This window comes from Astyanax mexicanus, chromosome 20, assembly GCF_023375975.1.
Source record: "Astyanax mexicanus isolate ESR-SI-001 chromosome 20, AstMex3_surface, whole genome shotgun sequence".
Taxonomy (NCBI): domain Eukaryota; kingdom Metazoa; phylum Chordata; class Actinopteri; order Characiformes; family Acestrorhamphidae; genus Astyanax; species Astyanax mexicanus.
In genome coordinates this window covers 39,179,558-39,185,557 of record NC_064427.1, presented here as the reverse complement: position 1 = coordinate 39,185,557, position 6,000 = coordinate 39,179,558, and the positions used below count along the sequence as shown (strand labels likewise).

At 40.0% G+C, this 6,000-nt stretch overlaps 2 protein-coding genes across 13 annotated transcripts in view; both read right to left on the bottom strand.

Annotated features, from left to right (window-relative positions):
- stard13a (StAR-related lipid transfer (START) domain containing 13a) overlaps positions 1–6,000 on the bottom strand; it is a 522,041-nt gene that overhangs the window by 142,820 nt on the left and 373,221 nt on the right. The gene's annotated exons all lie outside the window — the stretch shown is intronic.
- Positions 1–6,000, bottom strand: part of nbeaa (neurobeachin a) — a 314,222-nt gene that overhangs the window by 180,561 nt on the left and 127,661 nt on the right. The gene's annotated exons all lie outside the window — the stretch shown is intronic.

Here is a 6,000-nt window from a genome sequence, read left to right as displayed (position 1 = left end):
GGGCCAAAGAGTCTAAAAGTAGAGAGAGTGCGCATTCCTAGCGCAGAAAAACGGGGTAAAAGAGTCTAAAAGTAGAGAGAGTGCACATTCCTAGTGCAGAAAAACGGGGCAAAGAGACTAAAAGTAGAGAGAGTGCGCATTCCTAGCGCAGAAAAACGGGGTAAAAGAGTCTAAAAGTAGAGAGAGTGCACATTCCTAGCGCAGAAAAACGGGCCAAAGAGTCTAAAAGTAGAGAGAGTGCGCATTCCTAGCGCAGAAAAACGGGCCAAAGAGTCTAAAAGTAGAGAGAGTGCACATTCCTAGTGCAGAAAAACGGGGCAAAGAGACTAAAAGCGGAGAGAGTGCGCATTTCTAGCACAGAAAAATGGGGCAAAGAGTCTAAAAGTTATTTGTTTTATTACAGAGTCTGTGGCCCGTGACTTCAAATATATTTCTCCTTCTGGCCCCCAACAAAAAAAGTTTGGACACCCCCGCACTAAAGCATTCATGCAGAGGAACAACTACAACATTCTGGAATGATCATCTCAGATCATCTCAGTCCCCAGACCTGAATATTATTATTGATAATCTGTGGTGTGATTAAAAGCAGACTGTCCATCAATCCTGACTGAACTGGAGATGTTTAGTAAAGAAGAATTATCTAAAATACCTTCAACCTGAAGCCAGACTCTCATTGGAAGCTTTAGGAAGCGTTTAGAGGCTGTTATTTCTGCAAAAGGAGGATCTAATAAATATTGATTTAATTTTTCTGTTGGGGTGCTCAAATTTATGCACCTGCCTAATAATTTAGTTTAAATAATTATTGCACACTTTCTGTAAATCCTATAAACTTAATTTAACTTCTCAAATATCACTGTGTTCGTCTGCTATAAGATATATTTAAGTGAAATTGCTGATCTGAACAACCAATGATTTATAAAAGAAAATTATGAAAATTATCAGGGCTGCTCAAACTTCTTGATACTACTGTACCCTCCTTTGCTTGCGCCCACTGGTTCTTTGTGAGGTCTGGTAGTGGTGGTTTGGCTTGCATGGAACCATAACTTTTAACAAGCCAGTGTACATTTCTAACACATTCAAATATCATATTTTTGCACTATAAGGCGCATTTAAAATCCTTTAAATTTCCCCAAAATTGCTGGTGTGTCTTTTGTATGAATTTTATCAGTCAGGTTGTAAGGAGCCACTCTGCTGAAGTGCACCGTTATACAGGAGTTTCAGTTTAGTTCTACAGTACAGAGGCTAGAGTAGCATTAGCATTAGCCGCTAACTGCTATATTCACATTCAGAGGTGAGTATCTTCAGCCTGTAGCCTGCTGCTTATCCCGGCTAGCACTGCTTGAGCAGTATTAGCATTGCAGGAGCTATGCAGGATCAACCAGCTAACATCGCTCAGTGTAGCGCTGTCGGACGGCATTACCAGCTAACTGCTAGTGGTTAGCTGCTAATGCTAATGCTCGAGCCTTAGTGCTGGAGAAAATTTGGGAATCCAAGCTTACTGTAAATAAATGAAAGCACTTTCATTCATTCACCCAAATAAACAGTTTTTAGGAGAGAAATCTGCGCTGGTTTGATTTTAAAAGAAAGTCTTTTTATATTACAGTTTTGTTTACTTAGCTTAGCTTTACTTATGTTAGCTAGTCACTCCCACACCACTAACACCCAGCGGAGAGACCTGCTGAATTAGAAGTTCCCTGCGCCTTATAATCTAGTGCGCCTTATGTATGAAAATAGACCAGAAAATAGACGATCATTGATGGTGCACCTTATAATCCGGTGCGCCTTATAGTGCAAAAAAATATGGTAATTTTGTACCATTTTATTTGCATTTTGTTTTGAGGTACAGCAAATACCGGAGCATATTTGATCTAGGCATTTGCTGCCCTTTTATACTATTTATATACTGATCGCACTAATTAAAAGTCTAGCTATTCAGTTAAATCTCATCCAGAAAAGAAGAACATTGTGTAGCGTAATAAAATTCACAATTATCACAATATGATAAAGAGTAGATAGAGTGTCACATTGCTCACCTCTAATTACCAGTTCATAATACACAAAACAATTTAAAATATGAGACTAATATGAGACTAGAGCCTCACTGACTGAAAGAAGAGGAGAACAATGCTAATGTGTGTTTGTTTCTTGGCTCAGCAGTGTTGTGTGTTTCTGACCGTGCTGTAATCAGCGTGTAATCCTGTTTCAGCTCTGGGTCCAGACATTAAAACATTCACGCTCCAACCTTTTCCTTTTTTCCACTTGGCTCCCAGCAGCTCTACTGTATTTTCCAGCTCCGATGACTCAGCACTTCAGCACTAACTGAATATGAAGTCATCCTCCTGCTTCTGTTTTATTTTACATACATATATATATATATATATTGCAATATGGAATATGTGTGGAGTTCTGCTTTTCCTACCAAAATGGCATGTTTCCTTTTCCCTCTTTTCCCTCAAAACAGCATCAAGAAGGAATTCATCAAGGCTGCTGCTTTATCACAGGCTTTGAAACAGACATGGCTGCCTGTGTTTGGCAGCATGTAGCAGCAGTGTGTGCAGAGGGAGCTGGGTGGAGATGATAAGGCGATGGGTTATCAGGGTCCAGGACTGTGCTATTTTCTCCTGCACACTCTAGTGCATGCTCTCTCTCTCTCTCTCTCTCTCTTCCTCCCTCCCTCCCTCTCTCCCTCTCTCCCTGTACAAGCTTCCGATCGAAAAGCGGACAGCTGAGGATAGTACATGGGGCGATAGCCACAAACAGACATAGGGTGCACCTCGATCCGGCTGCTGATGAAGGTTGTCCTTTCTGCTCTGAGAGTGAGACTATTTTCCTCCTGTTTGTGCAGTGCACTAGACTGAGACCCGTATTTAATCTTTTGGCTGGTTGGTTTTTAACATTTGGTGAAGAGTTTTGTTTTCAGCTTTTCATTTTTGGGCCAAAATATACAGCAAAGAGAAGGTTTGTTCTGGTATTGCTGAATTTTTTTGTCGGGCAATGCAAAGTTAGCCATATGGAAGACTAGAAAGAATAAGATGCTGGGCAGGGGTGCAGTGGATGTGAAGGCCATGTTTAAGGGATTAGTGGCTGCACGTTTGAAATTAGAATATGCATACTATAAACTGGTGGGGAACCTACTGGAGTTCCAGTTAAATTGGGCAATTAATGATGTTTTGTGTGTAGTTGATGATGAGGATAACTTGATATTGACTTTTTAGTACTGTTTTTCTTTTTCTGTAGTAACGTACATGTCAAGTAACACTTTGGTCCTTGAGTGTCTACTTGTTTTAGCTGTTAAAATAAAAGTGTGTTTTAAAATTCTAATTCTCTCTCTCTCTCTCTCTCTCTCTCTCTCTATCTTCTCTTCCTCATGCTGAATACATCACAGCAACACACCAACAGGAAACAGGATTACATGCAGATTCCAACCATGGCTAGACACTAGAAGGCCACCTTTTTTAAAGAATATTGCAGAATAACATTTTTGATTTTGCATTTTTCTAAACATGCAGAAACAGCAGATAGAAGTAAAATATATATGCAATATATAATGTTTTCTGTCATATCCTCATTAAACATCAGAGAGCTGATTTTTTTTAGTGCACAAAAACAATGTACCCAATCAGACATAGAATACCATATTTTTCACACTATAAAGTGAACTGTTTAATAAGGCGCGTCTATTTTCTGGTCTATTTTCATACATTTTCATACATACAGACACATTTTAAGAGACACTATCCTGGATAATAAAATATATATAATATAATATATATATAATAATATAATAGAAAAACTTCAACCTTCTTTTAACACTCTACAGACTGCTCTATATGAACTCAAGTTGGTTTTAAACGTGAATAAAACCAAATTCATGCTGTTTTCCAGATTTTCAAATATTATTTTAAATTCCGGAACTATTACTACTCTGACAGGATCCTCCATTGAACAAGTCAGCGAATATAAATATCTCGGCCTCTGGCTCGATGAAAAACTTTCTTTTAAATCCCACATTAACAAACTCGGCATTAAGTGCAGACAAAAGCTTGGATTCCTTTATCAGAATAAATCCTGTTTACCCGTGCGCACTAGAAAAAGAATAGTGGAGCACAGCTGATTTACACGGCGTCTCTCTCCCGCTAACCATAATAAACACAACACGGAGACGTTCAGCTGCGCTGCCATGGAGAACAAAACTCTACTTTTTTTGTTTTTTATTTAAACAATTTGTTTTTTTTTCCCAGCACTTAATTTTTTACTCAGTAATTGGGAATTTTCCAATGTAGCGAAGTAAATGAATTGTTTCAAAATGTACTTGAGTAAAAGTAAAATTACCTCTTTTAAAAACTACTTTAAAAATGACAATTACTCATAAAATCTACTCAATTACAGTAATGTGAGTAAATGTAATTAGTTACTTTCCACCTCTGATAATCACACTAATTTTGACACGTACCTAAACTTTTCAGCAGCTTCAAAAACACGTGGGTCACATAATGAAGACAGGAGATAAGAAAAAGTCTATTTAAACAGCCGAGCTATTAAAAACTCCACATTTCACACAAACATTAACACTACTGTAGTTAAGATGCTTTAGCTTTAGTGTTTCTCACATGCTCTCTTAATCCTGCACAATTAGAACTGATTGTTCATTACTCAGCTGGGAGATTATGCTTAATGTTTCCCCAGTAGAGGATTTCCACAGTGCTTCTACATTTTTTACAGTCATTTATCTGGATCTAATTTTAAACTACCTGTTTCACCTCGGCAGCATTTAAATAAGCTCTCTATCATTTCTCTGCACACCTGTGCACAGCTCCAATACCAATACCAACCTCGAAACTGACCTGAACTACTAAAAACAAGACTAAATATAACAACCTTGAGCGAGAGCTGCCCGAAAAATCACCAGATAAAAACTGAAAAACTGCAGCTTTTGATAAACGTAGCTTCTTTTCAGTGCAGGAAACACAAAACAGGCACAGAGCTTTTATTTAATGCGCTGTGATTTTCACTGCGTTCACATTAATAAAGAGATTTTCAGTTTTGTTTGAAAGCTGTGAATGTCACAGTTTTGATGCTTTGTGTGGGCAGTGGTGTAATTATATCAAAAGGTCAAACCTAACGAGGCTCCTCCTCATCGCAGCCTGGCGAGCGGCCCCTGGTGTCTCGCGACGGTTTGTTTCTGAAATCACCGGCGCGTCCGGCTTAGCGGCTCCTTGTGACATTAAGCTATTCACATATTTACCCACTCCGCCCTCCAGGGCACCTTCCAGCACACAGGAGTTTCTTAGTAACGCAAGATGTAGGCCAGCGCTCCACGCTGAACAAAATTAGCCGTGGCCCTCCTGAGGCCCTGCCAGGAGAGACGGCTCTAACCAAAAACAGAAACGCTTTATTTTCCACAAGCGTCCGTCCATTTTTCCAGGTTTAGACTCCTGAGATCACAGGTGTTTGCTAGAACGTTCTGTACTGCTGCAGTCCTGAGATCAGCTCTGCATTCAGGGTTCAACTGCACTGTTTTTCATTCTTAAAAAATGTATCTGTTAACCCCAGTTCATGCAGCTTTACCATCAAGCTGCCGGCGCTCAGAGGGAGCACAGTTGGCCCTGCTCCCTCTGGGTGGGTACAGTACAGTAGATGGCGCTCTCTCCCCACATCACTCCTAGGGTGATGTCTGCAGCACAGGGCATCTGTGAGCTGATGTATCAGAACCGAGCCGTTGCCCTGCTTTCCTCCGAGTGTTAGCGCTGTGATGCTGCTCGGTAATGCTACAGCATCAGCAGCAGCTCGAAAAGAAGCGGTGTCTGACTTCACATGTATCAGAGGAAGCATGTGTTAGTCTTCATCCTCCTGGTGTGTTGGGGCATCACTAGTGATAGGGGGAGTCCTAATGAGTGGGTTGGGTAATGGGCCATATTGTTCACGCTATTAACAAATTTGTGTTAGGATAACATGTTTGTGTGACTGTTAAACGAATGATGTTTGATTAGCAGATTACAA